A 27,305-nucleotide genomic window follows, 5' to 3' on the forward strand; every position below is an offset into this window, starting at 1 on the left:
CATTAATGATGACACAAGTGTTAAACAAGAATACAAGGCTCCAGAGGGATTCGGACCCTCGACCTCCAGTTTACAAGACTGGCGCTCAAACCAACTGAGCTATGGAGCCGATATATTAAGGAAACAATAAATATGATTATGTATCATTAATGATGACACAAGTATGAAACAAGAATACAAGGCTCCAGAGGGATTCGGACCCTCGACCTCCAGTTTACAAGACTGGCTCTCTAACCAACTGAGCTATGGAGCCGATATATTAAGAAAACAATAAATATTATTATGGTTCATTAATGATGACACAAGTGTTAAACAAGAATACAAGGCTCCAGAGGGATTCGGACCCTCGACCTCCAGTTTACAAGACTGGCGCTCTAACCAACTGAGCTATGGAGCAAATATATTAAGGAAACAATAAATATTATTATGTATCATTAATGATGACACAAGTATTAAACAAGAATACAAGGCTCCAGAGGGATTCGGACCCTCGACCTCCAGTTTACAAGACTGGCGCTCTAACCAACTGAGCTATGGAGCCGATATAATAAGGAAACAATAAATATTATTATGTTTCATTAATGATGACACAAGTGTTAAACAAGAATACAAGGCTCCAGAGGGATTCGGACCCTCGACCTCCAGTTTACAAGACTGGCGCTCTAACCAACTGAGCTATGGAATCGATATATTAAGGAAACAATAAATATGATTATGTATCATTAAAAATAAAACGAGTGTTAAACAAGAATAAATGGCTCCAGAGTGATTCGGACCCTCGACCTCCAGTTTACAAGACTGGCGCTCTAACCAACTAAGCTATGGAGCCGATATATTAAGGAAACAATAAATATGATTATGTATCATTAACAATAAAACGAGTGTTCAACAAGAATCCAGAGGGATTCGGACCCTCGACCTCCAGTTTACAAGACTGGCGCTCTAACCAACTAAGCTATGGAGCCGATATATTAAGGAAACAATAAATATGATTATGTATCATTAAAAATAAAACGAGTGTTAAACAAGAATAAATGGCTCCAGAGGGATTCGGACCCTCGACCTCCAGTTTACAAGACTGGCGCTCTAACCAACTGAGCTATGGAGCCGATATATTAATGAAACAATAAATATGATTATGTATCATTAATGATAAAACAAGTGTTAAACAAGAATAAAAGGCTCCAGAGGGATTCGGACCCTCGACCTCCAGTTTACAAGACTGGCGCTCTAACAAACTGAGCTATGGAGCCGATATATTAATTAAACAAAAAATGTAATTTTGTATCATTAATGATAAAACAAGTGTTACACAAGAATACAAGGCTCCAGAGGGATTCGGACCCTCGACCTCCAGTTTACAAGACTGGCGCTCTAACCAACTTAGCTATAGAGCCCAACTATTAATGAAACAATAAATATGATTATGTATCATTAATGATAAAACAAGTGTTTAACAAGAATAAACGGCTCCAGAGGGATTTGGACCCTCGACCTCCAGTTTACAAGACTGGCGCTCTAACCAACTGAGCTATGGAGCCGATATATTAATTAAACAATAAATATGATTATGTATCATTAATGATAAAACAAGTATTAAACAAGAATAAACGGCTCCAGAGGGATTCGGACCCTCGACCTCCAGTTTACTAGACTGGCGGTCTAACCAACTGAGCTATGGAGCCGAAATATTGATCGAACAATAAATATGATTATGTATCATTAATGATAAAACAAGTGTAAAACAAGAATAAAAGGCTCCAGAGGGATTCGGACCCTCGACCTCCAGTTTACAAGACTGGCGCTCTAACCAACTGAGCTATGGAGCCGATATATTAATGAAACAATAAATATGATTATGTATCATTAATAATAAAACGAGTGTTAAACAAGAATAAAAGGCTCCAGAGGGATTCGGACCCTCGACCTCCAGTTTACTAGACTGACGCTCTAACCAACTGAGCTATTGAGCCGATATATTAAGGAAACAACAAATATGATTATCTATCATTAATAATAAAACGAGTGTTAAACAAGAATAAATAGCTCCAGAGGGATTCGGACCATCGACCTCCAGTTTACAAGACTGGCGCTCTAACCAACTGAGCTATGGAGCCGATATATTAAGGAAACAATAAATATGATTATCTATCATTAATAATAAAACGAGTGTTAAACAAGAATACAAGGCTCCAGAGGGATTCGGACCCTCGACCTCCAGTTTACAAGACTGGCGCTCTAACCAACTGAGCTATGGAGCCGATATATTAAGGAAACAATAAATATGATTATGTATCATTAATAATAAAACGAGTGTTAAACAAGAATAAAAGGCTCCAGAGGGATTCGGACCCTCGACCTCCAGTTTACACGACTGGCGCTCTAACCAACTGAGCTATGGAGCCGATATATTAAGGAAACAATAAATATGATTATGTATCATTAATGATAAAACAAGTGTTAAACAAGAATAAAAGGCTCCAGAGGGATTCGGACCCTCGACCTCCAGTTTACAAGACTGGCGCTCTAACAAACTGAGCTATGGAGCCGATATATTAAGGAAACAATAAATATGATTATGTATCATTAATGATAAAACAAGTGTTAAACAAGAATACAAGGCTCCAGAGGGATTCGGACCCTCGACCTCCAGTTTACAAGACTGGCGCTCTAACCAACTGAGCTATGGAGCCGATATATTAATTAAACAATAAATATGATTATGTATCATTAATGATGAAACAAGTGTTAAACAAGAATAAAAGGCTCCAGAGGGATTCGGACCCTCGAACTCCGGTTTACAAGACTGGCGCTCTTACAAACTGAGCTATGGAGCCGATATATTAAGGAAACAACAAATATGATTATGTATCATTAATGATAAAACAAGTGTTAAACAAGAATAAAAGGCTCCAGAGGGATTCGGACCCTCGACCTCCAGTTCACAAGACTGGCGCTCTAACCAACTGAGCTATGGAGCCGATATATTAATGAAACAATAAATATGATTATGTATCATAATTGATCAAACAAGTGTGTAACAAGAATAAAAGGCTCCAGAGGGATTCGGACCCTCGACCTCCAGTTTTCAAGACTGGCGCTCTAACAAACTGAGCTATGGAGCCGATATATTAATTAAACAAAAAATATGATTTTGTATCATTAACGATAAAACAAGTGTTACACAATAATACAAGGCTCCAGAGGGATTCGGACCCTCGACCTCCAGTTTACAAGACTGGCGCTCTAACCAACTGAGCTATGGAGCCGATATATTAAGGCAACAATAAATATGATTATGTATCATTAATGATGACACAAGTGTTAAACAAGAATACAAGGCTCCAGAGGGATTCGGACCCTCGACCTCCAGTTTACAAGACTGGCGCTCTAACCAACTGAGCTATGGAGCCGATATATTAAGGAAACAATAAATATGATTATGTATCATTAATGATGACACAAGTGTTAAACAAGAATACAAGGCTCCAGAGGGATTCGGACCCTCGACCTCCAGTTTACAAGACTGGCGCTCTAACCAACTGAGCTATGGAGCCGATATATTAAGGAAACAATAAATATTATTATGTTTCATTAATGATGACACAAGTGTTAAACAAGAATACAAGGCTCCAGAGGGATTCGGACCCTCGACCTCCAGTTTACAAGACTGGCGCTCTAACCAACTGAGCTATGGAGCCGATATATTAAGGAAATAATAAATATTATTATGTTTCATTAATGATGACACAAGTGTTAAACAAGATTACAAGGCTCCAGAGGGATTCGGACCCTCGACCTCCAGTTTACAAGACTGGCGCTCTAACCAACTGAGCTATGGAGCCGATATATTAAGGAAACAATAAATATGATTATGTATCATTAATGATGACACAAGTATTAAACAAGAATACAAGGCTCCAGAGGGATTGTGACCCTCGACCTCCAGTTTACAAGACTGGCGCTCTAACCAACTGAGCTATGGAGCCGATATATTAAGGAAACAATAAATATTATTATGTTTCATTAATGATGACACAAGTGTTAAACAAGAATACAAGGCTCCAGAGGGATTCGGACCCTCGACCACCAGTTTACAAGACTGGCGCTCTAACCAGCTGAGCTATGGAGCCGATATATTAATGAAACAATAAATATGATTATATATCATTAATGATGACACAAGTGTAAAACAAGAATACAAGGCTCCAGAGGGATTCGGGCCCTCGACCTCCAGTTTACAAGACTGGCGCTCTAACCAACTGAGCTATGGAGCAGATATATTAAGGAAACACTAAATATGATTATGTATCATTAATGATGACACAAGTATTGAACAAGAATACAAGGCTCCAGAGGGATTCGGACCCTCGACCTCCAGTTTACTAGACTGGCGCTCTAACCAACTGAGCTATGGAGCCGATATATTAATGAAACAATAAATATGATTATGTATCATTAATAATAAAACGAGTGTTAAACAAGAATACAAGGCTCCAGAGGGATTCGGACCCTCGCCCTCCAGTTTACTAGACTGGCGCTCTAACCAACTGAGCTATGGAGCCGATATAATAAGGAAACAATAAATATGATTATGTATCATTAATAATAAAACGAGTGTTAAACAAGAATACAAGGCTCCAGAGGGGTTCGGACCCTCGACCTCCAGTTTACTAGACTGGCGCTCTAACCAACTGAACTATGGAGCCGATATATTAAGGAAACAATAAATATGATTATGTATCATTAATAATAAAACGAGTGTTAAACAAGAATACAAGGCTCTAGAGGGATTCGGACCCTCGCCCTCCAGTTTACTAGACTGGCGCTCTAACCAACTGAGCTATGGAGCCGATATAATAAGGAAACAATAAATATGATTATGTATCATTAATAATAAAACGAGTGTTAAACAAGAATACAAGGCTCCAGAGGGATTCGGACCCTCGCCCTCCAGTTTACTAGACTGGCGCTCTAACCAACTGAGCTATGGAGCCGATATAATAAGGAAACAATAAATATGATTATGTATCATTAATAATAAAACGAGTGTTAAACAAGAATACAAGGCTCCAGAGGGGTTCGGACCCTCGACCTCCAGTTTACTAGACTGGCGCTCTAACCAACTGAGCTATGGAGCCGATATATTAAGGAAACAATAAATATGATTATGTATCATTAATAATAAAACGAGTGTTAAACAAGAATACAAGGCTCCAGAGGGATTCGGACCCTCGCCCTCCAGTTTACTAGACTGGCGCTCTAACCAACTGAACTATGGAGCCGATATATTAATGAAACAATAAATATGATTATGTATCATTAATAATAAAACGTGTGTTAAACAAGAATACAAGGCTCCAGAGGGATTCGGACACTCGACCTCCAGTTTACAAGACTGGCGCTCTAACCAACTGAGCTATGGAGCCGATATATTAAGGAAACAATAAATATTATTATGTTTCATTAATGATGACACAAGTGTTAAACAAGAATACAAGGCTCCAGAGGGATTCGGACCCTCGACCTCCAGTTTACAAGACTGGCGCTCTAACCAACTGAGCTATGGAGCCGATATATTAAGGAAACAATAAATATTATTATGTTTCATTAATGATGACACAAGTGTTAAACAAGAATACAAGGCTCCAGAGGGATTCGGACCCTCGACCTCCAGTTTACAAGACTGGCGCTCTAACCAACTGAGCTATGGAGCCGATATATTAAGGAAACAATAAATATGATTATGTATCATTAATGATGACACAAGTGTTAAACAAGAATACAAGGCTCCAGAGGGATTCGGACCCTCGACCTCCAGTGTACAAGACTGGGTCTCTAACCAACTGAGCTAGAGAGCCCATAAATTAAGGAAACAATAAATATGATTATGTATCATTAATGATGACACAAGTATTAAACAAGAATACAAGGCTCCAGAGGGATTCGGACCCTCGACCTCCAGTTTACAAGACTGGCGCTCTAACCAACTGAGCTATGGAGCCGATATATTAAGGAAACAATAAATATTATTATGTTTCATTAATGATGACACAAGTGTTAAACAAGAATACAAGGCTCCAGAGGGATTCGGACCCTCGACCTCCAGTTTACAAGACTGGCGCTCTAACCAACTGAGCTATGGAGCCGATATCTTAAGGAAACAATAAATATGATTATGTATCATTAATGATGACACAAGTATTAAACAAGAATACAAGGCTCCAGAGGGATTCGGACCCTCGACCTCCAGTTTACAAGACTGGCGCTCTAAGCAACTGAGCTATGGAGCCGATATATTAAGGAGACAATAAATATTATTATGTTTCATTAATGATGACACAAGTGTTAAACAAGAATACAAGGCTCCAGAGGGATTCGGACCATCGACCTCCAGTTTACAAGACTGGCACTCTAACCAACTGAGCTATGGAGCCGTTATCTACAGGAAACAATAAATATGATTATGTATCATTAATAATGACACAAGTATTAAACAAGAATACAAGGCTCCAGAGGGATTCGGACCCTCGATCTCCAGTTTACAAGACTGGCGCTCTAACCAACTGAGCTATGGAGCCGATATAATAAGGAAACAATAAATATTATTATGTTTCATTAATGATGACACAAGTGTTAAACAAGAATACAAGGCTCCAGAGAGATTCGGACCCTCGACCTCCAGTTTACAAGACTGGTTCTCTAACCAACTGAGCTATGGAGCCGATATATTAAGGAAACAATAAATATGATTATGTATCATTAAAAATAAAACGAGTGTTAAACAAGAATAAAAGGCTCCAGAGGGATTCGGACCCTCGACCTCCAGTTTACAAGACTGGTTCTCTAACAAACTGAGCTATGGAGCCGATATATTAATTAAACAAAAAATGTAATTTTGTATCATTAATGATAAAACAAGTGTTACACAAGAATACAAGGCTCCAGAGGGATTCGGACCCTCGACCTCCAGTTTACAAGACTGGCGCTCTAACCAACTGAGCTATGGAGCCGAAATATTAATGAAACAATAAATATGATTATGTATCATTAATGATAAAACAAGTGTTAAACAAGAATAGAAGGCTCCAGAGGGATTCGGACCCTCGACCTCCAGTTTACAAGACTGGCGCTCTGACCAACTTAGCTAGGGAGCCCAAATATTAATGAAACAATGAATATGATTATGTATCATTAATGATAAAACAAGTGTTAAACAAGAATAAACGGCTCCAGAGGGAGTTGGACCCTCGACCTCCAGTTTACAAGACTGGCGCTCTAACAAACTGAGCTATGGAGCCGAAATATTAAGGAAACAATAAATATGATTATGTATCATTAATGATAAAACAAGTGTTAAACAAGAATACAAGGCTCCAGAGGGATTCGGACCCTCGACCTCCAGTTTACAAGACTGGCGCTCTAACCAACTGAGCTATGGAGCCGAAATATTAATGAAACAATAAATATGATTATGTATCATTAATGATAAAACAAGTGTTAAACGAGAATAAAAGGCTCCAGAGGGATTCGGACCCTCGACCTCCAGTTTACAAGACTGGCGCTCTAACCAACTGAGCTATGGAGCTTATATATTCAGGAAACAATAAATATGAAAATGTATCATTTATGATAAAACAAGTGTTAAACAAGAATAAAAGGCTTCAGAGGGATTCGGACCCTCGACCTCCAGTTTACAAGACTGGCGCTCTAACCAACTGAGCTATGGAGCCGATATATTAATGAAACAATAAATATGATTATGTATCATTAATGATAAAACAAGTGTTACACGAGAATAAAAGGCTCCAGAGGGATTCGGACCCTCGACCTCCAGTTTACAAGACTGGCGCTCTAACCAACTTAGCTATGGAGCCGATATATTAATGAAACAATAAATATAATTTTGTATCATTAATGATAAAAAAAAGTTTAACACAAGAACACAAGGCTCCAGAGGGATTCGGACCCTCGACCTCCAGTTTACAAGACTGGCGCTCTAACCAACTGAGCTATAGAGCCGATATATTAATTAAACAGTAAATATTATTGTTTATCATTAATGATAAAACAAGTGTTAAACAAGAATAAAAGGCTCCAGAGGGATTCGGACCCTCGACCTCCAGTTTACAAGACTGGCGCTCTAACCAACTGAGCTATGGAGCCGATATATTAATGAAACAGTAAATATTATAGTTTATCATTAATGATAAAACAAGTGTTAAACAAGAATAAAAGGCTCCAGAGGGATTCGGACCCTCGACCTCCAGTTTACAAGACTGGCGCTCTAACCAACTGAGCTATAGAGCCGATATATTAATGAAACAGTAAATATTATTTTTTATCATTAATGATAAAACAAGTGTTAAACAAGAATAAAAGGCTCCAGAGGGATTCGGACCCTCGACCTCCAGTTTACAAGACTGGCGCTCTAACCAACTGAGCTATGGAGCCGATATATTAATGAAACAGTAAATATTATTATTTATCATTAATGATAAAACAAGTGTTAAACAAGAATAAAAGGCTCCAGAGGGATTCGGACCCTCGACCTCCAGTTTACAAGACTGGCGCTCTAACCAACTGAGCTATGGAGCCGATATATTAATGAAACAGTAAATATTATTATTTATCATTAATGACAAAACAAGTGTTAAACAAGAATAAAAGGCTCCAGAGGGATTCGGACCCTAGACCTCCAGTTTACAAGACTGGCGCTCTAACCAACTGAGCTATGGAGCAGATATATTAATTAAACAGTAAATATTATTATTTATCATTAATGATAAAACAAGTGTTAAACAAGAATAAAAGGCTCCAGAGGGATTCGGACCCTCGACCTCCAGTTTACAAGACTGGCGCTCTAACCAACTGAGCTATGGAGCCGATATATTAATGAAACAGTAAATATTGTTATTTATCATTAATGATAAAACAAGTGTTAAACAAGAATAAAAGGCTCCAGAGGGATTTGGACCCTCGACCTCCAGTTTACAAGACTGGCGCTCTAACCAACTGAGCTATGGATCCGATATATTAATGAAACAGTAAATATTATTATTTATCATTAATGATAAAACAAGTGTTAAACAAGAATAAAAGGCTCCAGAGGGATTCGGACCCTCGACTTCCAGTTTACAAGACTGGCGCTCTAACCAACTGAGCTATGGAGCCGATATATTAATGAAACAGTAAATATTATTATTTATCATTAATGATAAAACAAGTGTTAAACAAGAATGAAAGGCTCCAGAGGGATTCGGACCCTCGACCTCCAGTTTACAAGACTGGCGCTCTAACCAACTGAGCTATGGAGCCGATATATTAATGAAACAGTAAATATGATTATTTATCATTAATGATAAAACAAGTGTTAAACAAGAATAAAAGGCTCCAGAGGGATTCGGACCCTCGATCTCCAGTTTACAAGACTGGCGCTCTAACAAACTGAGCTATGGAGCCGATATATTAATGAAACAGTAAATATTATTATTTATCATTAATGATAAAACAAGTGTTAAACAAGAATAAAAGGCTCCAGAGGGATTCGGACCCTCGACCTCCAGTTTACAGGACTGGCGCTCTAACCAACTGAGCTATGGAGCCGATATATTAATAAAACAGTAAAGATTATTATTTATCATTAATGATAAAACAAGTGTTAAACAAGAATAAAAGGCTCCGGAGGGATTCGGACCCTCGACCTCCAGTTTACAAGACTGGCGCTCTAACCAACTGAGCTATAGAGCCGATATATTAATGAAACAGTAAATATTATTATTTATCATTACTGATAAAACAAGAATAAAAGGCTCCAGAAGGATTCGGACCCTCGACCTCCAGTTTACAAGACTGGCGCTCTAACCAACTGAGCTATGGAGCCGATATATTAATGAAACAGTAAATATTATTATTTATCATTAATGATAAAACAAGTGTTAAACAAGAATAAAAGGCCCAAAGGGATTCGGACCCTCGACCTCCAGTTTACAAGACTGGCGCTCTAACCAACTGAGCTATGGAGCCAATAGTTTAATGAAACAGTAAATATTATTATTTATCATTAATGATAAAACAAGTGTTAAACAAGAATAAAAGGCTCCAGAGGGATTCGGACCCTCGACCTCCAGTTTACAAGACTGGCGCTCTAACCAACTGAGCTATAGAGCCGATATATTAATGAAACAGTAAATATTATTATTTATCATTAATGATAAAACAAGTGTTAAACAAGAATAAAAGGCTCCAGAGGGATTCGGACCCTCGACCTCCAGTTTACAAGACTGGCGCTCTAACCAACTGAGCTATGGAGCCGATATATTAATGAAACAAAAAATATGATTATATATCATTAATGATGACACAAGTGTTAAACAAGAATACAAGGCTCCAGAGGGATTCGGACCCTCGACCTCCAGTTTACAAGACTGGCGCTCTAACCAACTGAGCTATAGAGCCGATATATTAATGAAACAGTAAATATTATTATTTATCATTAATGATAAAACAAGTGTTAAACAAGAATAAAAGGCTCCAGAGGGATTCGGACCCTCGACCTCCAGTTTACAAGACTGGCGCTCTAACCAACTGAGCTATACAGCCGATATATTAATGAACCAATAAATATGATTTTGTATCATTAATGATAAAACAAGTGTTAAACAAGAATACAAGGCTCCAGGGGGATTCGGACTCTCCACCTCCAGTTTACAAGACTGGCGCTCTAACCAACTGAGCTATAGAGCCGATATATTAATGAAACAACAAATATGATTTTGTATCATTAATGATAAAACAAGTGTTAAACAAGAATAAAAACCTCCAGAGGGATTCGGACCCTCGACCTCCAGTTTAAAAGACTAGCGCTCTAACCAACTGAGCTATGGAGCCGATATATTAATGAAACAATAAATATGATTTTGTATCATTAATGATAAAACAAGTGTTAAACAAGAATAAAAACCTCCAGAGGGATTCGGACCCTCGACCTCCAGTTTAAAAGACTAGCGCTCTAACCAACTGAGCTATGGAGCCGATATATTAATGAAACAATAAATATGATTTTGTATCATTAATGATAAAACAAGTGTTAAACAAGAATACAAGGCTCCAGGGGGATTCGGACCCTCGACCTCCAGTTTACAAGACTAGCGCTCTAACCAACTGAGCTATAGAGCCGATATATTAATGAAACAATAAATATGATTTTGTATCATTAATGATAAAACAAGTGTTAAACAAGAATAAAAACCTCCAGAGGGATTCGGACCCTCGACCTCCAGTTTAAAAGACTAGCGCTCTAACCAACTGAGCTATGGAGCCGATATATTAATGAAACAATAAATATGATTTTGTATCATTAATGATAAAACAAGTGTTAAACAAGAATAAAAGGTTCCAGGGGGATTCGGACTCTCCACAACCAGTTTACAAGACTGGCGCTCTAAACAACTGAGCTATGGAGCCGATATATTAATGAACCAATAAATATGATTTTGTATCATTAATGATAAAACAAGTGTTAAACAAGAATTAAAACCTCCAGAGGGATTCGGACCCTCGACGTCCAGTTTAAAAAACTGGCGCTCTAACCAACTGAGCTATGGAGCCGATATATTAATGAAACAATAAATATGATTATGTATCATTAAAGATAAAACAAGTTTTAAACAAGAATAAGAGGCTTCAGACGGATTCGGACACTCGATCTCCAGTTTACAAGACTGGCGCGCTCACCAGCTGAGCTATGGAGCCGATATATTGTTGAAACAATGAATATGATTATGTATCATTAAGGATTAAAAAAAAGTGTTACACAAGAATAAAAGGCCAAAGAGGGATTCGGACCCTCAACCTCCAGTGTAGTAGACTGGACCTCAAACCAACTGAGCTATGGAGCCGATATATAAAGAAACAATATATATTATTGGTATCATTAATGATAAAAAAATAGTGTTACACAAGATTAAAAGGCTCCAGAGGGATTCGGACCCTCGACCTCCAGTTTAAAAGACTGGCGCTCTTACCAACTGAGCTATGGAGCCGATATATTGATGAAACAATAAATATGATTATGTATCATTAATGATTAAAAAAAAGTGTTACACAAGAATAAAAGACTCCAGAATTGTCTGACCGTCGACCTCCAGTTTAAAAGACTGGCGCTCTAACCAACTGAGCTATGGAGCCGATATATTAATGAGACAATAAATATTATTATGTATCATTAATGATAAAACAAGTGTTAAACAAGAATGAAAGGCTCAAGAGTGATTCGGACCCTCGACCTCCAGTTTACAAGACTAGCGCTCTAACCAACTGAGCTATGGAGCCGATATATTAATGAAACAATACATATGATTATGTATCATTAAAGATTAAACAAGTATAAAAGGCTCCAGAGGGATTCGGACCCTCGACCTCCAGTTTACAAGACTGGCGCTCTAACAAACTGAGCTATGGAGCCGATGTATTAATTAAACAATAAATATGATTATGTATCATTAATGATAAAACAAGTGTTAAACGAGAATAAAAGGCTCCAGAGGGATTCGGACCCTAGACCTCCAGTATACTAGACTGGCGCTCTAACCAGCTGAGCTATGGAGCCGATATATTTATGAACTAATAAATATGATTATGTATCATTAATGATAAAATAAGTGTTAAACGAGAATAAAAGGCTCCAGAGGGATTCGGACCCACGACCTCCAGTTTACAAGACTGGCGCTCTAACCAACTAAGCAATGGAGCCGATATATTTATGAACTAATAAATATGATTATGTATCATTAATGATAAAATAAGTGTTAAACGAGAATAAATGGCTGAAGAGGGATTCGGACCCTGGACCTCCAGTTTACAAGACTGGCGCTCTAACCAACTGAGCTATGGAGCCGATATATTTATTAAATAATAAATATGATTATGTATCATTAATGATAAAATAAGTGTTAAACGAGAATAAAAGGCGCCAGAGGGATTCGGACCCTGGACCTCCAGTTTACAAGACTGGCGTTCTAACCAACTGAGCTATGGAGCCGATATATATATGAAATAATAAATATGATTATGTATCATTAACGATAAAACAAGTGTTAAACGAGAATAAAAGGCTCCAGAGGAATTGGGACCCTCGACTTCCAGTTTACTAGACTGGCGCTCTAACCAACTGAGCTATAGAGCCGATATATTTATTAACTAATAAATATGATTATTTATTATTAATGATAAAATAAGTGTTAAACGAGAATAAAAGGCTCCAGAGGGATTCGGACCCACGACCTCCAGTTTACAAGACTGGCGCTCTAACCAACTAAGCAATGGAGCCGATATAATTATGAAATAATAAATATGATTATGTATCATTAATGATAAAATAAGTGTTAAATGAGAATAAAAGGCTCCAGAGGGATTCGGACCCTCGACCTCCAGTTTACAAGACTGGCGCTCTTACCAACTGAGCTATGGAGCCGATACATTTATGAAATAATAAATATGATTATGTATCATTAATGATAAAATAAGTGTTAAACGAGAATAAAAGGCTCCAGAGGGATTCGGACCCTCGACCTCCAGTTTACAAGACTAGCGCTCTAACCAACTGAGCTATGGAGCCGATATATTTATGAAATAATAAATATGATTATGTATCATTAATGATAAAACAAGTGTTAAACGAGAATAAAAGGCTCCAGAGGGATTCGGACCCTCGACCTCCAGTTTACAAGACTGGCGCTCTAACCAACTGAGCCATGGAGCCGATATATTTATTAACTAAAAAATATGATTATGTATCATTCATGATAAAATAAGTGTTAAACGAGAATAAAGGGCTCCAGAGGGATTCGGACCCTGGACCTCCAGTTTACAAGACTGGCGCTCTAACCAACTGAGCTATGGAGCCGATATATTTATGACATAATAAATATGATTATGTATCATTAACGATAAAACAAGTGTTAAACGAGAACAAAAGGCTCCAGAGGGATTGGGACCCTCGACCGCAAGTGTACTAGACTGGCGCTCTAACCAAATGAGCTATGGAGCCGATATATTTATGAAATAGTAAATATGATTATGTATCATTAACGATAAAACAAGTGTTAAACGAGAATAAAAGGCTCAAGAGGGATTCGGACACTCGACCTCCAGTTTACTAGACTGGCGCTCAAACCAACTGAGCTATGGAGCCGATATATTTATGAACTAATAAATATGATTATGTATCATTAATGATAAAATAAGTGTTAAACGAGCATAAAAGGCTCCAGAAGGATTCGGACCCACGACCTCCAGTTTACAAGACTGGCGCTCTAACCAACTAAGCAATGGAGCCGATATATTTATGAACTAATAAATATGATTATGTATCATTAATGATAAAATAAGTGTTAAACGAGAATAAAAGGCTCAAGAGGGATTCGGACACTCGACCTCCAGTTTACAAGACGGGCGCTCTAACCAACTGAGCTATTGAGCCGATATATATATGAAATAATAAATATGATTATGTATCATTAACGATAAAACAAGTGTTAAACGAGAATAAAAGGCTCCAGAGGGATTCGGACCCTCGACCTCCAGTTTACAAGACTGGCGCTCTAACCAACTGAGCTATGGAGCCGATATATTTATGAAATAATAAATATGATTATGTATCATTAATGATAAAATAAGTGTTAAACGAGAATAAAAGGCTCCAGAGGGATTCGGACCCTCGACCTCCAGTTTACAAGACTGGCGCTCTAACCAACCGAGCTATGGAGCCGATATATTTATTAACTAATAAATATGATTATGTATCATAATTGATAAAATAAGTGTTAAACGAGAATAAAAGGCTCCAGAGGGATTCGGACCCTCGACCTCCAGTTTACAAGACTGGCGCTCTAACAAACTGAGCTATTGAGCCAATATATTTATGAACAAATAAATATGATTATGTATCATTAATGATAAAATAAGTGTTAAACGAGAATAAAAGGCTCCAGAGGGATTCGGACCCTCGACCTCCAGTTTACAAGACTGGTTCTCTAACCTACTGAGCTATGGAGCCGATATATTTATGAACTAATAAATATGATTATGTATCATTAATGATAAAATAAGTGTTAAACGAGAATAAAGGGCTCCAGAGGGATTCGGACCCTGGACCTCCAGTTTACAAGACTGGCGCTCTAACCAACTGAGCCATGGAGCCGATATATTTATGACATAATAAATATGATTATGTATCATTTACGATAAAACAAGTGTTAAACGAGAATAAAAGGCTCCAGGGGGATTCGGACCTTGGACCTCCAGTTTACAAGACTGCTTCTCTAACCAACTGTTCTATGGAGCCGATATATTTATGAAATAATAAATATGATTATGTATCATTAACGATAAAACAAGTGTTAAACGAGAATAAAAGGCTCCAGAGGGATTCGGACCCTCGACCTCCAGTATACTAGACTGGCGCTCTAACACAATGAGCTATGGAGCCGATATATTTATGAACTAATAAATATGATTATGTATCATTAATGATAAAACAAGTGTTAAACGAGAATAAAAGGCTCCAGAGGGACTCGGTCCCTCGACCTCCACTTTACAAGACTGGCGCTCTAACAAACTGAGCTATTGAGCCAATATATTTATGAACTAATAAATATGATTATGTATCATTAATGATAAAATAAGTGTTAAACGAGAATAAAAGGCTCCAGAGGGATTCGGACCCTCGACCTCCAGTTTACAAGACTGGCGCTCTAACCTACTGAGCTATGGAGCCGATATATTTATGAACTAATAAATATGATTATGTATCATTAATGATAAAATAAGTGTTAAACGAGAATAAAGGGCTCCAGAGGGATTCGGACCCTGGACCTCCAGTTTACAAGACTGGCGCTCTAACCAACTGAGCTATGGAGCCGATATATTTATGACATAATAAATATGATTATGTATCATTTACGATAAAACAAGTGTTAAACGAAAATAAAAGGCTCCAGAGGGATTGGGACCCTCGACCTCCAGTTTACTAGACTGGCGCTCAAACCAACTGAGCTATGGAGCCGAAATATTTATGAACTAAAAAATATGATTATGTATCATTAATGAAAAAATAAGTGTTAAACGAGAATAAAAGGTTCCAGAGGGATTCGGACCCTGGACCTCCAGTTTACAAGACTGGCGCTCTAACCAACTGAGCTATGGAGCCAATATATATTGTTGAAATAATAAATATGATTATGTATCATTAATGATAAAATAAGTGTTAAACGAGAATAAAAGGCTCCAGAGGGATTCGGACCCTGGACCTCCAGTTTACAATAGTTGCGCTCAAACCAACTGAGCTATGGAGCCGATATATTTATGAAGTAATAAATATGATTATGTATCATTAACGATAAAACAAGTGTTAAACGAGAATAAAAGGCTCCAGAGGGATTCGGACCCTCGACCTCCAGTTTACAAGACTGGCGCTCTAACCAACTGAGCTATGGAGCCGATATATTTATGAACTAATAAATATGATTATGTATCATTAATGATAAAATAAGTGTTAAACGAGAATAAAAGGCTTCAGAGGGAGTCGGACCCTCGACCTCCAGTTTACAAGACTGGCGCTCTAACCAACTGAACTATGGAGCCGATATATGTATGAACTAATAAATATGATTATGTATCATTAATGATAAAATAAGTGTTAAACGAGAATAAAAGGCTCCAGAGGGATTCGGACCCTTGACCACCAGTTTACAAGACTGGCGCTCTAACCAACTAAGCTATTGAGCCGATATATTTATGAAATAATAAATATGATTATGTATCATTATTGATAAAACAAGTGTTAAACGAGAATAAAAGGCTCCAGAGGGATTCGGACCCTCGACCTCCAGTTTACAAGACTGGAGCTCTAACCAACTGAGCTATGGAGCCGATATATTTATGAATTAATAAATATGATTATGTATCATTAATGATAAAATAAGTGTTAAACGAGAATAAAAGGCTCCAGAGGGATTCGGACCCTCGACCTCCAGTTTACAAGACTGGCGCTCTAACCAACTAAGCTATGGAGCCGATATATTTAAGAAATAATAAATATTATTATGTATCATATATGATAAAATAAGTGTTAAACGAGAATAAAGGGCTCCAGAGGGATTCGGACCCTGGACCTCCAGTTCACAAGACTGGCGCTCTAACCAACTGAGCTATGGAGCCGATATATTTATGAACTAATAAATATGATTATGTATCATTAACGATAAAACAAGTGTTAAACGAGAATAAAAGGCTCCAGAGGGATTCGGACCCTCGACCTCCAGTTTACTAGACTGGCGCTCTAACCAACTGAGCTATGGAGCCGATATATTTATGAACTAATAAACATGATTATGTATCATTAATGATAAAATAAGTGTTAAACGAGAATAAAAGACTCCAGAGGGATTCGGACCATCGACCTCCAGTTTAAAAGACTGGCGCTCTAACCAACTGAGCTATGGAGCCGATATATTTATGAAATAATAAATATGATTATGTATCATTAATGATGAAATAAGTGTTAAACGAGAATAAAAGGCTCCAGAGGGATTCGGACCCTGGACCTCCAGTTTACAAGACTGGCGCTCTAACCAACTGAGCTATGGAGCCGATATATTTATGAAATAATAAATATGATTATGTATCATTAACGATAAAACAAGTGTTACACGAGAATAAAAGGCTCCAGAGGGATTCGGACCCTCGACCTCCAGTATACTAGACTGGCGCTCAAACCAAATTAGCTATGGAGCCGATATATTTATGAACTTATAAATATGATTATGTATCATTAATGATAAAACAAGTGTTAACCGAGAATAAAGGGCTTCAGAGGGATTCGGACCCTGGACCTCCAGTTTACAAGACTGGCGCTCTACCCAACTGAGCTATGGAGCCGATATATTTATGTAATAATAAATATGATTATGTATCATTAACGATAAAACAAGTGTTAAACGAGAATAAAAGGCTCCAGAGGGATTCGGACCTTCGACCTCCAGTTTACTAGACTGGCGCTCTAACCAAGTGAGCTATGGAGCGGATATATGTATGAACTAATAAATATGATTATGTATCATTAATGATAAAATAAGTGTTAAACGAGAATAAAAGGCTCCAGAGGGATTCGGACCATGGACCTCCAGTTTACAAGACTGGCTCTCTAACCAACTGAGCTATTGAGCCGATATATTTATGAAATAATAAATATGATTATGTATCATTTATGATAAAACAAGTGTTAAACGAGAATAAAAGGCTCCAGAGGGATTCGGACCCTCGACCTCCAGTTTACAAGACTGGCGCTCTAACCAACTGAGGTATGGAGCCGATATATTTATGAAATAATAAATATGATTATGTATCATTAACGATAAAACAAGTGTTAAACGAGAATAAAAGGCTCCAGAGGGATTCGGACCCTCGACCTCCAGTTTACTAGACTGGCGCTCTAACCAACTGAGCTATGGAGCCGATATATTTATGAACTAATAAACATGATTATGTATCATTAATGATAAAATAAGTGTTAAACGAGAATAAAAGACTCCAGAGGGATTCGGACCATCGACCTCCAGTTTAAAAGACTGGCGCTCGAACCAACTGAGCTATGGAGCCGATATATTTATGAAATAATAAATATGATTATGTATCATTAATGATGAAATAAGTGTTAAACGAGAATAAAAGGCTCCAGAGGGATTCGGACCCTGGACCTCCAGTTTACAAGACTGGCGCTCTAACCAACTGAGCTATGGAGCCGATATATTTATGAAATAATAAATATGATAATGTATCATTAACGATAAAACAAGTGTTACACGAGAATAAAAGGCTCCAGAGGGATTCGGACCCTCGACCCCCAGTATACTAGACTGGCGCTCAAACCAAATTAGCTATGGAGCCGATATATTTATGAACTTATAAATATGATTATGTATCATTAATGATAAAACAAGTGTTAACCGAGAATAAAGGGCTTCAGAGGGATTCGGACCCTGGACCTCCAGTTTACAAGACTGGCGCTCTACCCAACTGAGCTATGGAGCCGATATATTTATGTAATAATAAATATGATTATGTATCATTAACGATAAAACAAGTGTTAAACGAGAATAAAAGGCTCCAGAGGGATTCGGACCTTCGACCTCCAGTTTACTAGACTGGCGCTCTAACCAAGTGAGCTATGGAGCGGATATATGTATGAACTAATAAATATGATTATGTATCATTAATGATAAAATAAGTGTTAAACGAGAATAAAAGGCTCCAGAGGGATTCGGACCATGGACCTCCAGTTTACAAGACTGGCGCTCTAACCAACTGAGCTATGGAGCCGATATATTTATGAAATAATAAATATGATTATGTATCATTTATGATAAAATAAGTGTTAAACGAGAATAAAAGGCTCCAGAGGGATTCGGACCCTCGACCTCCAGTTTACAAGACTGGCGCTCTAACCAACTGAGCTATGGAGCCGATATATTTATGAACTAATAAATATGATTATGTATCATTAATGATAAAATAAGTGTTAAACGAGAATAAAAGGCTCCAGAGGGATTCGGACCCTTGACCCCCAGTTTACAAGACTGGCGCTCTTAACAACTGAGCTATGGAGCCGATACATTTATGAAATAATAAATATGACTATGTATCATTAATGATAAAATAAGTGTTAAACGAGAATAAAAGGCTCCAGAGGAATTCGGACCATGGACCTCCAGTTTACAAGACTGGCGCTCTAACCAACTGAGCTATGGAGCCGATATATTTATGAAATAATAAATATGATTATGTATCGTTAATGATAAAACAAGTGTTAAACGAGAATAAAAGGCTCCAGAGGGGTTCGGGCCCTCGACTTCCAGTTTACAAGACTGGCGCTCTAACCAACTGAGCTATGCAGCCGATATATTTATGAACTAATAAATATGATTATGTACCATTAATGATAAAATAAGTGTTAAACGAGAATAAAAGGCTCCAGAGGGATTCGGACCCTCGACCTCCAGTTTACAAGACTGGCGCTCTTACCAACTGAGCTATGGAGCCGATACATTTATGAAATAATAAATATGATTATGTATCATTAATGATAAAATAAGTGTTAAACGAGAATAAAAGGCTCCAGAGGGATTCGGACCCTGGACCTCCAGTTTACAAGACTGGCGCTCTAACCAACTGAGCCATGGAGCCGATATATTTATGAACTAATAAATATGATTATCTATCATTAATGATAAAATAAGTGTTTAACGAGAATAAAGGGCTCCAGAGGGATTCGGACCCTGGACCTCCAGTTTACAAGACTGGCGCTCTAACCAACTGAGCTATGGAGCCGATATATTTATGAAATAATAAATATGATTATGTATCATTAACGATAAAACAAGTGTTAACCGAGAATAAAAGGCTCCAGAGGGATTCGGACCCTCGACCTCCAGTTTACTAGACTGGCGCTCTAACCAAATGAGCAATGGAACCGATATATTTATGAACTAATAAATATGATTATGTATCATTAATGATAAAACAAGTGTAAAACGAGAATAAAAGGCTCCAGAGGGATTCGGACCCTGGACCTCCAGTTTACAAGACTGGCGCTCTAACCAACTGAGCTATGGAGTCGATATATTTATGAACTAATAAATATGATAATGAATCATTAACGATAAAACAAGTGTTACACGAGAATAAAAGGCTCCAGAGGGACTCGGACCCTCGACCTCCAGTTTACTAGACTGGCGCTCTAACCAACTGAGCTATGGAGCCGATATGTTTATGAACTAATAAATATGATTATGTATCATTAATGATAAAATAAGTGTTAAACGAGAATAAAAGGCTCCAGAGGGATTCGGACCCTCGACCTCCAGTTTACAAGACTGGCGCTCTAACCAACTGAGCTATGGAGCCGATATATTTATGAAATAATAAATATGATAATGTATCATTAATGATAAAACCAGTGTTAAGCGAGAATAAAAGGCTCCAGAGGGATTCGGACCCTCGACCTACAGTTTACTAGACTGCGCTCTAACCAACTGAGCAATGGAGCCGACATATTTATTAAATAATAAATATGATTATGTATCATTAACGATAAACCCAGTGTTAAACGAGAATAAAAGGCTCCCGAGGGATTCGGACACTCGACCTCCAGTATACTAGACTGGCGCTCTAACCAACTGAGCTATGGAGCCGATATATTTATGAAATAATAAATATGATTATGTATCATTAATGATAAAATAAGTGTTAAACGAGAATAAAAAGCCTCCAGAGGGATTCGGACCCTGGACCTCCAGTTTACAAGACTGGCGCTCTTACCAACTGAGCTATGGAGCCGATATATTTATGAAATAATAAATATGATTATGTATCATTAATGATAAAATAAGTGTTAAACGAGAATAAGGGCTCCAGAGGGATTCGGACCCTCGACCTCCAGTTTACAAGACTGGCGCTCTAACCAACTGAGCTATGGAGCCGATATATTTATGAACTAATAAATATGATTATGTATCATTAATGATAAAATAAGTGTTAAACGAGAATAAAAGGCTCCAGAAGGATTCGGACCCTGGACCTCCAGTTTACAAGACTGGCGCTCTAACCAACTGAGCTATGGAGCCGATATATTTATGAAATAATAAATATGATTATGTATCATTAATGATAAAATAAGTGTTAAACGAGAATAAAAGGCTCCAGAGGTATTCGGACCCTCGACCTCCAGTTTACAAGACTGGCGCTCTAACAAACTGAGCTATGGAGCCGATATATTTATGAACTAATAAATATGATTATTTATCATTAATGATAAAATAAGTGTTAAGCGAGAATAAAGGGCTCCAGAGGGATTCGGACCCTGGACCTCCAGTTTACAAGACTGGCGCTCTAACCAACTGAGCTATGGAGCCGATATATTTATGAAATAATAAATATGATTATGTATCATTAACGATAAAACAAGTGTTAAACGAGAATAAAAGGCTCCAGAGGGATTTGTACCCTCGACCTCCAGTTTACTAGACTGGCGCTCTAACCAACTGAGCTATGGAGCCGATATATTTATGAACTAATAAATATGATTATGTATCATTAATGATAAAATAAGTGTTAAACGAGAATAAAAGGCTCCAGAGGGATTCGGACCCTGGACCTCCAGCTTACAAGACTGGCGCTCTACCCAACTGAGCTATGGAGCCGATATATTTATGAAATAATAAATATGATTATGTACCATTAATGATAAAATAAGTGTTTAACGAGAATAAAAGGCTCCAGAGGGATTCGGACCCTCGACCTCCAGTTTACAAGACTGGCGCTCTTACCAACTGAGCTATGGAGCCGATACATTTATCAAATAATAAATATGATTATGTACCATTAATGATAAAATAAGTGTTAAACGAGAATAAAAGCTCCAGAGGGATTCGGACCCTCGACCTCCAGTTTACAAGACTGGCGCTCTTACCAACTGAGCTATGGAGCCGATATATTTATCAAATAATAAATATGATTATGTATCATTAATGATAAAATAAGTGTTAAACGAGAATAAAAGGCTCCAGAGGGATTCGGACCATGGACCTCCAGTTTACAAGACTGGCGCTCTAACCAACTGAGCTATGGAGCCGATATATTTATGAAATAATAAATATGATTATGTATCATTAATGATAAAACAAGTGTTAAACGAGAATAAAAGGCTCTAGAGGGATTCGGACCATGGACCTTCAGTTTACAAGACTGGCGCTCTAACCAACTGAGCTATGGAGCCGATATATTTATGAACTAATAAATATGATTATGTATCATTAATGATAAAATAAGTGTTAAACGAGAATAAAAGGCTCCAGAAGGATTCGGACCCTCGACCTCCAGTTTACAAGACTGGCGCTCTAACCAACTGAGCTATGGAGCTGATATATTTATGAACTAATAAATATGATTATGTATCATTAACGATAAAATAAGTGTTAAACGAGAATAAAAGGCTCCAGAGGGATTCGGACCCTCGACCTCCAGTTTACAAGACTGGCGCTCTAACCAACTGAGCTATGGAGTCGATATATTTATGAACTAATAAATATGATTATCTATCATTAATGATAAAATAAGTGTTAAACGAGAAAAAAGGCCTCCAGAGGGATTCGGACCCTCGACCTCCAGTTTACAAGACTGGTGCTCTTACCAACTGAGCTATGGAGCCGATATATTTATGAAATAATAAATATGATTATGTATCATTAACGATAAAACAAGTGTTAAACGAGAATAAAAGGCTTCAGAGGGATTCGGACCCTGGACCTCCAGTTTACAAGACTGGCGCTCTAACCAACTGAGCTATGGAGCCGATATATTTATGAAATAATAAATATGATTATGTATCATTAATGATAAAATAAGTGTTAAACGAGAATAAAAGGCTCCAGAGGGATTCGGACCCTCGACCTCCAGTTTACAAGACTGGCGCTCTAACCAACTGAGCTATGGAGCCGATATATTTATGAAATAATAAATATGATAATGTATCATTAATGATAAAACCAGTGTTAAGCGAGAATAAAAGGCTCCAGAGGGATTCGGACCCTCGACCTACAGTTTACTAGACTGCGCTCTAACCAACTGAGCAATGGAGCCGACATATTTATTAAATAATAAATATGATTATGTATCATTAACGATAAACCCAGTGTTAAACGAGAATAAAAGGCTCCCGAGGGATTCGGACACTCGACCTCCAGTATACTAGACTGGCGCTCTAACCAACTGAGCTATGGAGCCGATATATTTATGAAATAATAAATATGATTATGTATCATTAATGATAAAATAAGTGTTAAACGAGAATAAAAGGCTCCAGAGGGATTCGGACCCTTCACCTCCAGTTTACAAGACTGGCGCTCTAACCAACTGAGCTATGGAGCCGATATATTTATGAAATAATAAATATGATTATGTATCATTAATGATAAAATAAGTGTTAAACGAGAATAAAAGGCTCCCGAAGGATTCGGACCCTAGACCTCCAGTTTACAAGACTGGCGCTCTAACCAACTGAGCAATTGAGCCGATATATTTATGAAATAATAAATATGATTATGTATCATTAATGATAAAATAAGTGTTAAACGAGAATAAAAGGCTCCAGAGGTATTCGGACCCTCGACCTCCAGTTTACAAGACTGGCGCTCTTACCAACTGAGCTATGGAGCCGATATATTCATGAAATAATAAATATGATTATGTATCATTAATGATAAAATAAGTGTTAAACGAGAATAAGGGCTCCAGAGGGATTCGGACCCTTCACCTCCAGTTTACAAGACTGGCGCTCTAACCAACTGAGCTATGGAGCCGATATATTTATGAAATAATAAATATGATTATGTATCATTAATGATAAAATAAGTGTTAAACGAGAATAAAAGGCTCCAGAAGGATTCGGACCCTAGACCTCCAGTTTACAAGACTGGCGCTCTAACCAACTGAGCAATTGAGCCGATATATTTATGAAATAATAAATATGATTATGTATCATTAATGATAAAATAAGTGTTAAACGAGAATAAAAGGCTCCAGAGGTATTCGGACCCTCGACCTCCAGTTTACAAGACTGGCGCTCTAACAAACTGAGCTATGGAGCCGATATATTTATGAACTAATAAATATGATTATCTATCATTAATGATAAAATAAGTGTTAAGCGAGAATAAAGGGCTCCAGAGGGATGCGGACCCTGGACCTCCAGTTTACAAGACTGGCGCTCTAACCAACTGAGCTATGGAGCCGATATATTTATGAAATAATAAATATGATTATGTATCATTAACGATAAAACAAGTGTTAAACGAGAATAAAAGGCTCCAGAGGGATTCGGACCCTCGACCTCCAGTTTACTAGACTGGCGCTCTAACCAAATGAGCTATGGAACCGATATATTTATGAACTAATAAATATGATTATGTATCATTAATGATAAAACAAGTGTAAAACGAGAATAAAAGGCTCCAGAGGGATTCGGACCCTGGACCTCCAGTTTACAAGACTGGCGCTCTAACCAACTGAGCTATGGAGTCGATATATTTATGAACTAATAAATATGATAATGAATCATTAACGATAAAACAAGTGTTAAACGAGAATAAGAGGCTCCAGAGGGACTCGGACCCTCGACCTCCAGTTTACTAGACTGGCGCTCTAACCAACTGAGCTATGGAGCCGATATGTTTATGAACTAATAAATATGATTATGTATCATTAATGATAAAATAAGTGTTAAACGAGAATAAAAGGCTCCAGAGGGATTCGGACCCTCGACCTCCAGTTTACAAGACTGGCGCTCTAACCAACTGAGCTATGGAGCCGATATATTTATGAAATAATAAATATGATAATGTATCATTAATGATAAAACCAGTGTTTAGCGAGAATAAAAGGCTCCAGAGGGATTCGGACCCTCGACCTACAGTTTACTAGACTGCGCTCTAACCAACTGAGCAATGGAGCCGACATATTTATTAAATAATAAATATGATTATGTATCATTAACGATAAACCCAGTGTTAAACGAGAATAAAAGGCTCCCGAGGGATTCGGACACTCGACCTCCAGTATACTAGACTGGCGCTCTAACCAACTGAGCTATGGAGCCGATATATTTATAAAATAATAAATATGATTATGTATCATTAATGATAAAATAAGTGTTAAACGAGAATAAAAAGCCTCCAGAGGGATTCGGACCCTGGACCTCCAGTTTACAAGACTGGCGCTCTTACCAACTGAGCTATGGAGCCGATATATTTATGAAATAATAAATATGATTATGTATCATTAATGATAAAATAAGTGTTAAACGAGAATAAGGGCTCCAGAGGGATTCGGACCCTCGACCTCCAGTTTACAAGACTGGCGCTCTAACCAACTGAGCTATGGAGCCGATATATTTATGAACTAATAAATATGATTATGTATCATTAATGATAAAATAAGTGTTAAACGAGAATAAAAGGCTCCAGAAGGATTCGGACCCTGGACCTCCAGTTTACAAGACTGGCGCTCTAACCAACTGAGCTATGGAGCCGATATATTTATGAAATAATAAATATGATTATGTATCATTAATGATAAAATAAGTGTTAAACGAGAATAAAAGGCTCCAGAGGTATTCGGACCCTCGACCTCCAGTTTACAAGACTGGCGCTCTAACAAACTAAGCTATGGAGCCGATATATTTATGAACTAATAAATATGATTATTTATCATTAATGATAAAATAAGTGTTAAGCGAGAATAAAGGGCTCCAGAGGGATTCGGACCCTGGACCTCCAGTTTACAAGACTGGCGCTCTAACCAACTGAGCTATGGAGCCGATATATTTATGAAATAATAAATATGATTATGTATCATTAACGATAAAACAAGTGTTAAACGAGAATAAAAGGCTCCAGAGGGATTTGTACCCTCGACCTCCAGTTTACTAGACTGGCGCTCTAACCAACTGAGCTATGGAGCCGATATATTTATGAACTAATAAATATGATTATGTATCATTAATGATAAAATAAGTGTTAAACGAGAATAAAAGGCTCCAGAGGGATTCGGACCCTGGACCTCCAGCTTACAAGACTGGCGCTCTACCCAACTGAGCTATGGAGCCGATATATTTATGAAATAATAAATATGATTATGTACCATTAATGATAAAATAAGTGTTAAACGAGAATAAAAGGCTCCAGAGGGATTCGGACCCTCGACCTCCAGTTTACAAGACTGGCGCTCTTACCAACTGAGCTATGGAGCCGATACATTTATCAAATAATAAATATGATTATGTACCATTAATGATAAAATAAGTGTTAAACGAGAATAAAAGCTCCAGAGGGATTCGGACCCTCGACCTCCAGTTTACAAGACTGGCGCTCTTACCAACTGAGCTATGGAGCCGATACATTTATCAAATAATAAATATGATTATGTATCATTAATGATAAAATAAGTGTTAAACGAGAATAAAAGGCTCCAGAGGGATTCGGACCATGGACCTCCAGTTTACAAGACTGGCGCTCTAACCAACTGAGCTATGGAGCCGATATATTTATGAAATAATAAATATGATTATGTATCATTAATGATAAAACAAGTGTTAAACGAGAATAAAAGGCTCTAGAGGGATCTGGACCATGGACCTCCAGTTTACAAGACTGGCGCTCTAACCAACTGAGCTATGGAGCCGATATATTTAT

General features: G+C 37.6%; 77 non-coding genes across 77 annotated transcripts; all 77 read right to left on the reverse strand.

Moving 5' to 3' along the window:
- Positions 1-35: 35 nt before the first annotated feature.
- On the reverse strand, positions 36-109 carry Trnat-ugu (transfer RNA threonine (anticodon UGU)). Its single transcript has one exon. It is a non-coding gene; the product is annotated as a tRNA-Thr (tRNA).
- A 358-nt stretch (positions 110-467) lies between these two features.
- Positions 468-541, reverse strand: Trnat-ugu (transfer RNA threonine (anticodon UGU)). The gene has a single exon. It is a non-coding gene; the product is annotated as a tRNA-Thr (tRNA).
- A 494-nt stretch (positions 542-1,035) lies between these two features.
- Positions 1,036-1,109, reverse strand: Trnat-ugu (transfer RNA threonine (anticodon UGU)). The gene has a single exon. It is a non-coding gene; the product is annotated as a tRNA-Thr (tRNA).
- A 358-nt stretch (positions 1,110-1,467) lies between these two features.
- Positions 1,468-1,541, reverse strand: Trnat-ugu (transfer RNA threonine (anticodon UGU)). The gene has a single exon. It is a non-coding gene; the product is annotated as a tRNA-Thr (tRNA).
- A 214-nt stretch (positions 1,542-1,755) lies between these two features.
- On the reverse strand, positions 1,756-1,829 carry Trnat-ugu (transfer RNA threonine (anticodon UGU)). The gene has a single exon. It is a non-coding gene; the product is annotated as a tRNA-Thr (tRNA).
- A 358-nt stretch (positions 1,830-2,187) lies between these two features.
- Trnat-ugu (transfer RNA threonine (anticodon UGU)) lies at positions 2,188-2,261 on the reverse strand. Its single transcript has one exon. It is a non-coding gene; the product is annotated as a tRNA-Thr (tRNA).
- A 358-nt stretch (positions 2,262-2,619) lies between these two features.
- On the reverse strand, positions 2,620-2,693 carry Trnat-ugu (transfer RNA threonine (anticodon UGU)). Its single transcript has one exon. It is a non-coding gene; the product is annotated as a tRNA-Thr (tRNA).
- Positions 2,694-2,907: 214 nt separating this feature from the next.
- On the reverse strand, positions 2,908-2,981 carry Trnat-ugu (transfer RNA threonine (anticodon UGU)). Its single transcript has one exon. It is a non-coding gene; the product is annotated as a tRNA-Thr (tRNA).
- Positions 2,982-3,051: 70 nt separating this feature from the next.
- Positions 3,052-3,125, reverse strand: Trnas-uga (transfer RNA serine (anticodon UGA)). Its single transcript has one exon. It is a non-coding gene; the product is annotated as a tRNA-Ser (tRNA).
- Positions 3,126-3,195: 70 nt separating this feature from the next.
- On the reverse strand, positions 3,196-3,269 carry Trnat-ugu (transfer RNA threonine (anticodon UGU)). Its single transcript has one exon. It is a non-coding gene; the product is annotated as a tRNA-Thr (tRNA).
- A 70-nt stretch (positions 3,270-3,339) lies between these two features.
- Positions 3,340-3,413, reverse strand: Trnat-ugu (transfer RNA threonine (anticodon UGU)). Its single transcript has one exon. It is a non-coding gene; the product is annotated as a tRNA-Thr (tRNA).
- Positions 3,414-3,483: 70 nt separating this feature from the next.
- On the reverse strand, positions 3,484-3,557 carry Trnat-ugu (transfer RNA threonine (anticodon UGU)). The gene has a single exon. It is a non-coding gene; the product is annotated as a tRNA-Thr (tRNA).
- A 70-nt stretch (positions 3,558-3,627) lies between these two features.
- Trnat-ugu (transfer RNA threonine (anticodon UGU)) lies at positions 3,628-3,701 on the reverse strand. Its single transcript has one exon. It is a non-coding gene; the product is annotated as a tRNA-Thr (tRNA).
- Positions 3,702-3,771: 70 nt separating this feature from the next.
- Positions 3,772-3,845, reverse strand: Trnat-ugu (transfer RNA threonine (anticodon UGU)). Its single transcript has one exon. It is a non-coding gene; the product is annotated as a tRNA-Thr (tRNA).
- Positions 3,846-4,059: 214 nt separating this feature from the next.
- On the reverse strand, positions 4,060-4,133 carry Trnat-ugu (transfer RNA threonine (anticodon UGU)). Its single transcript has one exon. It is a non-coding gene; the product is annotated as a tRNA-Thr (tRNA).
- Positions 4,134-4,347: 214 nt separating this feature from the next.
- On the reverse strand, positions 4,348-4,421 carry Trnat-agu (transfer RNA threonine (anticodon AGU)). The gene has a single exon. It is a non-coding gene; the product is annotated as a tRNA-Thr (tRNA).
- A 70-nt stretch (positions 4,422-4,491) lies between these two features.
- Positions 4,492-4,565, reverse strand: Trnat-agu (transfer RNA threonine (anticodon AGU)). Its single transcript has one exon. It is a non-coding gene; the product is annotated as a tRNA-Thr (tRNA).
- Positions 4,566-4,923: 358 nt separating this feature from the next.
- Positions 4,924-4,997, reverse strand: Trnat-agu (transfer RNA threonine (anticodon AGU)). Its single transcript has one exon. It is a non-coding gene; the product is annotated as a tRNA-Thr (tRNA).
- A 70-nt stretch (positions 4,998-5,067) lies between these two features.
- On the reverse strand, positions 5,068-5,141 carry Trnat-agu (transfer RNA threonine (anticodon AGU)). Its single transcript has one exon. It is a non-coding gene; the product is annotated as a tRNA-Thr (tRNA).
- A 358-nt stretch (positions 5,142-5,499) lies between these two features.
- Trnat-ugu (transfer RNA threonine (anticodon UGU)) lies at positions 5,500-5,573 on the reverse strand. The gene has a single exon. It is a non-coding gene; the product is annotated as a tRNA-Thr (tRNA).
- A 70-nt stretch (positions 5,574-5,643) lies between these two features.
- On the reverse strand, positions 5,644-5,717 carry Trnat-ugu (transfer RNA threonine (anticodon UGU)). The gene has a single exon. It is a non-coding gene; the product is annotated as a tRNA-Thr (tRNA).
- A 214-nt stretch (positions 5,718-5,931) lies between these two features.
- On the reverse strand, positions 5,932-6,005 carry Trnat-ugu (transfer RNA threonine (anticodon UGU)). The gene has a single exon. It is a non-coding gene; the product is annotated as a tRNA-Thr (tRNA).
- Positions 6,006-6,075: 70 nt separating this feature from the next.
- Positions 6,076-6,149, reverse strand: Trnat-ugu (transfer RNA threonine (anticodon UGU)). The gene has a single exon. It is a non-coding gene; the product is annotated as a tRNA-Thr (tRNA).
- Positions 6,150-6,507: 358 nt separating this feature from the next.
- Trnat-ugu (transfer RNA threonine (anticodon UGU)) lies at positions 6,508-6,581 on the reverse strand. The gene has a single exon. It is a non-coding gene; the product is annotated as a tRNA-Thr (tRNA).
- Positions 6,582-6,939: 358 nt separating this feature from the next.
- Trnat-ugu (transfer RNA threonine (anticodon UGU)) lies at positions 6,940-7,013 on the reverse strand. Its single transcript has one exon. It is a non-coding gene; the product is annotated as a tRNA-Thr (tRNA).
- Positions 7,014-7,371: 358 nt separating this feature from the next.
- Trnat-ugu (transfer RNA threonine (anticodon UGU)) lies at positions 7,372-7,445 on the reverse strand. The gene has a single exon. It is a non-coding gene; the product is annotated as a tRNA-Thr (tRNA).
- Positions 7,446-7,515: 70 nt separating this feature from the next.
- On the reverse strand, positions 7,516-7,589 carry Trnat-ugu (transfer RNA threonine (anticodon UGU)). Its single transcript has one exon. It is a non-coding gene; the product is annotated as a tRNA-Thr (tRNA).
- A 70-nt stretch (positions 7,590-7,659) lies between these two features.
- Trnat-ugu (transfer RNA threonine (anticodon UGU)) lies at positions 7,660-7,733 on the reverse strand. The gene has a single exon. It is a non-coding gene; the product is annotated as a tRNA-Thr (tRNA).
- Positions 7,734-7,948: 215 nt separating this feature from the next.
- On the reverse strand, positions 7,949-8,022 carry Trnat-ugu (transfer RNA threonine (anticodon UGU)). Its single transcript has one exon. It is a non-coding gene; the product is annotated as a tRNA-Thr (tRNA).
- Positions 8,023-8,092: 70 nt separating this feature from the next.
- On the reverse strand, positions 8,093-8,166 carry Trnat-ugu (transfer RNA threonine (anticodon UGU)). Its single transcript has one exon. It is a non-coding gene; the product is annotated as a tRNA-Thr (tRNA).
- A 70-nt stretch (positions 8,167-8,236) lies between these two features.
- On the reverse strand, positions 8,237-8,310 carry Trnat-ugu (transfer RNA threonine (anticodon UGU)). Its single transcript has one exon. It is a non-coding gene; the product is annotated as a tRNA-Thr (tRNA).
- Positions 8,311-8,380: 70 nt separating this feature from the next.
- Trnat-ugu (transfer RNA threonine (anticodon UGU)) lies at positions 8,381-8,454 on the reverse strand. The gene has a single exon. It is a non-coding gene; the product is annotated as a tRNA-Thr (tRNA).
- Positions 8,455-8,524: 70 nt separating this feature from the next.
- Trnat-ugu (transfer RNA threonine (anticodon UGU)) lies at positions 8,525-8,598 on the reverse strand. The gene has a single exon. It is a non-coding gene; the product is annotated as a tRNA-Thr (tRNA).
- Positions 8,599-8,812: 214 nt separating this feature from the next.
- Trnat-ugu (transfer RNA threonine (anticodon UGU)) lies at positions 8,813-8,886 on the reverse strand. The gene has a single exon. It is a non-coding gene; the product is annotated as a tRNA-Thr (tRNA).
- Positions 8,887-9,100: 214 nt separating this feature from the next.
- On the reverse strand, positions 9,101-9,174 carry Trnat-ugu (transfer RNA threonine (anticodon UGU)). The gene has a single exon. It is a non-coding gene; the product is annotated as a tRNA-Thr (tRNA).
- A 70-nt stretch (positions 9,175-9,244) lies between these two features.
- Trnat-ugu (transfer RNA threonine (anticodon UGU)) lies at positions 9,245-9,318 on the reverse strand. The gene has a single exon. It is a non-coding gene; the product is annotated as a tRNA-Thr (tRNA).
- A 214-nt stretch (positions 9,319-9,532) lies between these two features.
- On the reverse strand, positions 9,533-9,606 carry Trnat-ugu (transfer RNA threonine (anticodon UGU)). The gene has a single exon. It is a non-coding gene; the product is annotated as a tRNA-Thr (tRNA).
- A 70-nt stretch (positions 9,607-9,676) lies between these two features.
- Trnat-ugu (transfer RNA threonine (anticodon UGU)) lies at positions 9,677-9,750 on the reverse strand. The gene has a single exon. It is a non-coding gene; the product is annotated as a tRNA-Thr (tRNA).
- A 59-nt stretch (positions 9,751-9,809) lies between these two features.
- Trnat-ugu (transfer RNA threonine (anticodon UGU)) lies at positions 9,810-9,883 on the reverse strand. The gene has a single exon. It is a non-coding gene; the product is annotated as a tRNA-Thr (tRNA).
- Positions 9,884-10,096: 213 nt separating this feature from the next.
- Positions 10,097-10,170, reverse strand: Trnat-ugu (transfer RNA threonine (anticodon UGU)). The gene has a single exon. It is a non-coding gene; the product is annotated as a tRNA-Thr (tRNA).
- Positions 10,171-10,240: 70 nt separating this feature from the next.
- Positions 10,241-10,314, reverse strand: Trnat-ugu (transfer RNA threonine (anticodon UGU)). The gene has a single exon. It is a non-coding gene; the product is annotated as a tRNA-Thr (tRNA).
- Positions 10,315-10,384: 70 nt separating this feature from the next.
- Positions 10,385-10,458, reverse strand: Trnat-ugu (transfer RNA threonine (anticodon UGU)). Its single transcript has one exon. It is a non-coding gene; the product is annotated as a tRNA-Thr (tRNA).
- Positions 10,459-10,816: 358 nt separating this feature from the next.
- Positions 10,817-10,890, reverse strand: Trnak-uuu (transfer RNA lysine (anticodon UUU)). The gene has a single exon. It is a non-coding gene; the product is annotated as a tRNA-Lys (tRNA).
- A 70-nt stretch (positions 10,891-10,960) lies between these two features.
- Positions 10,961-11,034, reverse strand: Trnak-uuu (transfer RNA lysine (anticodon UUU)). Its single transcript has one exon. It is a non-coding gene; the product is annotated as a tRNA-Lys (tRNA).
- A 214-nt stretch (positions 11,035-11,248) lies between these two features.
- On the reverse strand, positions 11,249-11,322 carry Trnak-uuu (transfer RNA lysine (anticodon UUU)). The gene has a single exon. It is a non-coding gene; the product is annotated as a tRNA-Lys (tRNA).
- Positions 11,323-11,536: 214 nt separating this feature from the next.
- On the reverse strand, positions 11,537-11,610 carry Trnak-uuu (transfer RNA lysine (anticodon UUU)). Its single transcript has one exon. It is a non-coding gene; the product is annotated as a tRNA-Lys (tRNA).
- Positions 11,611-11,970: 360 nt separating this feature from the next.
- On the reverse strand, positions 11,971-12,044 carry Trnak-uuu (transfer RNA lysine (anticodon UUU)). The gene has a single exon. It is a non-coding gene; the product is annotated as a tRNA-Lys (tRNA).
- Positions 12,045-13,400: 1,356 nt separating this feature from the next.
- Trnat-ugu (transfer RNA threonine (anticodon UGU)) lies at positions 13,401-13,474 on the reverse strand. The gene has a single exon. It is a non-coding gene; the product is annotated as a tRNA-Thr (tRNA).
- Positions 13,475-13,544: 70 nt separating this feature from the next.
- Trnat-ugu (transfer RNA threonine (anticodon UGU)) lies at positions 13,545-13,618 on the reverse strand. The gene has a single exon. It is a non-coding gene; the product is annotated as a tRNA-Thr (tRNA).
- Positions 13,619-13,688: 70 nt separating this feature from the next.
- On the reverse strand, positions 13,689-13,762 carry Trnat-ugu (transfer RNA threonine (anticodon UGU)). The gene has a single exon. It is a non-coding gene; the product is annotated as a tRNA-Thr (tRNA).
- A 790-nt stretch (positions 13,763-14,552) lies between these two features.
- On the reverse strand, positions 14,553-14,626 carry Trnat-ugu (transfer RNA threonine (anticodon UGU)). The gene has a single exon. It is a non-coding gene; the product is annotated as a tRNA-Thr (tRNA).
- Positions 14,627-14,696: 70 nt separating this feature from the next.
- On the reverse strand, positions 14,697-14,770 carry Trnat-ugu (transfer RNA threonine (anticodon UGU)). The gene has a single exon. It is a non-coding gene; the product is annotated as a tRNA-Thr (tRNA).
- A 358-nt stretch (positions 14,771-15,128) lies between these two features.
- On the reverse strand, positions 15,129-15,202 carry Trnat-ugu (transfer RNA threonine (anticodon UGU)). The gene has a single exon. It is a non-coding gene; the product is annotated as a tRNA-Thr (tRNA).
- Positions 15,203-15,704: 502 nt separating this feature from the next.
- On the reverse strand, positions 15,705-15,778 carry Trnat-ugu (transfer RNA threonine (anticodon UGU)). Its single transcript has one exon. It is a non-coding gene; the product is annotated as a tRNA-Thr (tRNA).
- Positions 15,779-16,426: 648 nt separating this feature from the next.
- Positions 16,427-16,500, reverse strand: Trnat-ugu (transfer RNA threonine (anticodon UGU)). The gene has a single exon. It is a non-coding gene; the product is annotated as a tRNA-Thr (tRNA).
- A 358-nt stretch (positions 16,501-16,858) lies between these two features.
- Trnat-ugu (transfer RNA threonine (anticodon UGU)) lies at positions 16,859-16,932 on the reverse strand. The gene has a single exon. It is a non-coding gene; the product is annotated as a tRNA-Thr (tRNA).
- A 70-nt stretch (positions 16,933-17,002) lies between these two features.
- Trnat-ugu (transfer RNA threonine (anticodon UGU)) lies at positions 17,003-17,076 on the reverse strand. The gene has a single exon. It is a non-coding gene; the product is annotated as a tRNA-Thr (tRNA).
- Positions 17,077-17,290: 214 nt separating this feature from the next.
- On the reverse strand, positions 17,291-17,364 carry Trnat-agu (transfer RNA threonine (anticodon AGU)). The gene has a single exon. It is a non-coding gene; the product is annotated as a tRNA-Thr (tRNA).
- A 70-nt stretch (positions 17,365-17,434) lies between these two features.
- Positions 17,435-17,508, reverse strand: Trnak-uuu (transfer RNA lysine (anticodon UUU)). Its single transcript has one exon. It is a non-coding gene; the product is annotated as a tRNA-Lys (tRNA).
- A 70-nt stretch (positions 17,509-17,578) lies between these two features.
- On the reverse strand, positions 17,579-17,652 carry Trnat-ugu (transfer RNA threonine (anticodon UGU)). Its single transcript has one exon. It is a non-coding gene; the product is annotated as a tRNA-Thr (tRNA).
- A 790-nt stretch (positions 17,653-18,442) lies between these two features.
- Trnat-agu (transfer RNA threonine (anticodon AGU)) lies at positions 18,443-18,516 on the reverse strand. The gene has a single exon. It is a non-coding gene; the product is annotated as a tRNA-Thr (tRNA).
- Positions 18,517-18,586: 70 nt separating this feature from the next.
- On the reverse strand, positions 18,587-18,660 carry Trnak-uuu (transfer RNA lysine (anticodon UUU)). Its single transcript has one exon. It is a non-coding gene; the product is annotated as a tRNA-Lys (tRNA).
- A 70-nt stretch (positions 18,661-18,730) lies between these two features.
- Positions 18,731-18,804, reverse strand: Trnat-ugu (transfer RNA threonine (anticodon UGU)). The gene has a single exon. It is a non-coding gene; the product is annotated as a tRNA-Thr (tRNA).
- A 646-nt stretch (positions 18,805-19,450) lies between these two features.
- Trnat-ugu (transfer RNA threonine (anticodon UGU)) lies at positions 19,451-19,524 on the reverse strand. Its single transcript has one exon. It is a non-coding gene; the product is annotated as a tRNA-Thr (tRNA).
- A 502-nt stretch (positions 19,525-20,026) lies between these two features.
- On the reverse strand, positions 20,027-20,100 carry Trnat-ugu (transfer RNA threonine (anticodon UGU)). The gene has a single exon. It is a non-coding gene; the product is annotated as a tRNA-Thr (tRNA).
- A 70-nt stretch (positions 20,101-20,170) lies between these two features.
- Positions 20,171-20,244, reverse strand: Trnat-ugu (transfer RNA threonine (anticodon UGU)). The gene has a single exon. It is a non-coding gene; the product is annotated as a tRNA-Thr (tRNA).
- A 502-nt stretch (positions 20,245-20,746) lies between these two features.
- Positions 20,747-20,820, reverse strand: Trnat-agu (transfer RNA threonine (anticodon AGU)). Its single transcript has one exon. It is a non-coding gene; the product is annotated as a tRNA-Thr (tRNA).
- A 70-nt stretch (positions 20,821-20,890) lies between these two features.
- Positions 20,891-20,964, reverse strand: Trnat-ugu (transfer RNA threonine (anticodon UGU)). Its single transcript has one exon. It is a non-coding gene; the product is annotated as a tRNA-Thr (tRNA).
- A 501-nt stretch (positions 20,965-21,465) lies between these two features.
- Positions 21,466-21,539, reverse strand: Trnat-ugu (transfer RNA threonine (anticodon UGU)). The gene has a single exon. It is a non-coding gene; the product is annotated as a tRNA-Thr (tRNA).
- A 790-nt stretch (positions 21,540-22,329) lies between these two features.
- Trnat-ugu (transfer RNA threonine (anticodon UGU)) lies at positions 22,330-22,403 on the reverse strand. The gene has a single exon. It is a non-coding gene; the product is annotated as a tRNA-Thr (tRNA).
- A 69-nt stretch (positions 22,404-22,472) lies between these two features.
- Trnat-ugu (transfer RNA threonine (anticodon UGU)) lies at positions 22,473-22,546 on the reverse strand. The gene has a single exon. It is a non-coding gene; the product is annotated as a tRNA-Thr (tRNA).
- A 934-nt stretch (positions 22,547-23,480) lies between these two features.
- On the reverse strand, positions 23,481-23,554 carry Trnat-ugu (transfer RNA threonine (anticodon UGU)). Its single transcript has one exon. It is a non-coding gene; the product is annotated as a tRNA-Thr (tRNA).
- A 1,652-nt stretch (positions 23,555-25,206) lies between these two features.
- Trnat-agu (transfer RNA threonine (anticodon AGU)) lies at positions 25,207-25,280 on the reverse strand. Its single transcript has one exon. It is a non-coding gene; the product is annotated as a tRNA-Thr (tRNA).
- A 70-nt stretch (positions 25,281-25,350) lies between these two features.
- Positions 25,351-25,424, reverse strand: Trnat-ugu (transfer RNA threonine (anticodon UGU)). Its single transcript has one exon. It is a non-coding gene; the product is annotated as a tRNA-Thr (tRNA).
- A 501-nt stretch (positions 25,425-25,925) lies between these two features.
- On the reverse strand, positions 25,926-25,999 carry Trnat-ugu (transfer RNA threonine (anticodon UGU)). The gene has a single exon. It is a non-coding gene; the product is annotated as a tRNA-Thr (tRNA).
- Positions 26,000-26,789: 790 nt separating this feature from the next.
- Positions 26,790-26,863, reverse strand: Trnat-ugu (transfer RNA threonine (anticodon UGU)). The gene has a single exon. It is a non-coding gene; the product is annotated as a tRNA-Thr (tRNA).
- Positions 26,864-26,932: 69 nt separating this feature from the next.
- On the reverse strand, positions 26,933-27,006 carry Trnat-ugu (transfer RNA threonine (anticodon UGU)). Its single transcript has one exon. It is a non-coding gene; the product is annotated as a tRNA-Thr (tRNA).
- Positions 27,007-27,305: the final 299 nt, after the last annotated feature.

This window comes from Euprymna scolopes, chromosome 11 (genome assembly GCF_053919585.1).
Source record: "Euprymna scolopes isolate OS-2025 chromosome 11, ASM5391958v1, whole genome shotgun sequence".
NCBI classification, from domain to species: Eukaryota; Metazoa; Mollusca; class Cephalopoda; order Sepiida; family Sepiolidae; genus Euprymna; species Euprymna scolopes.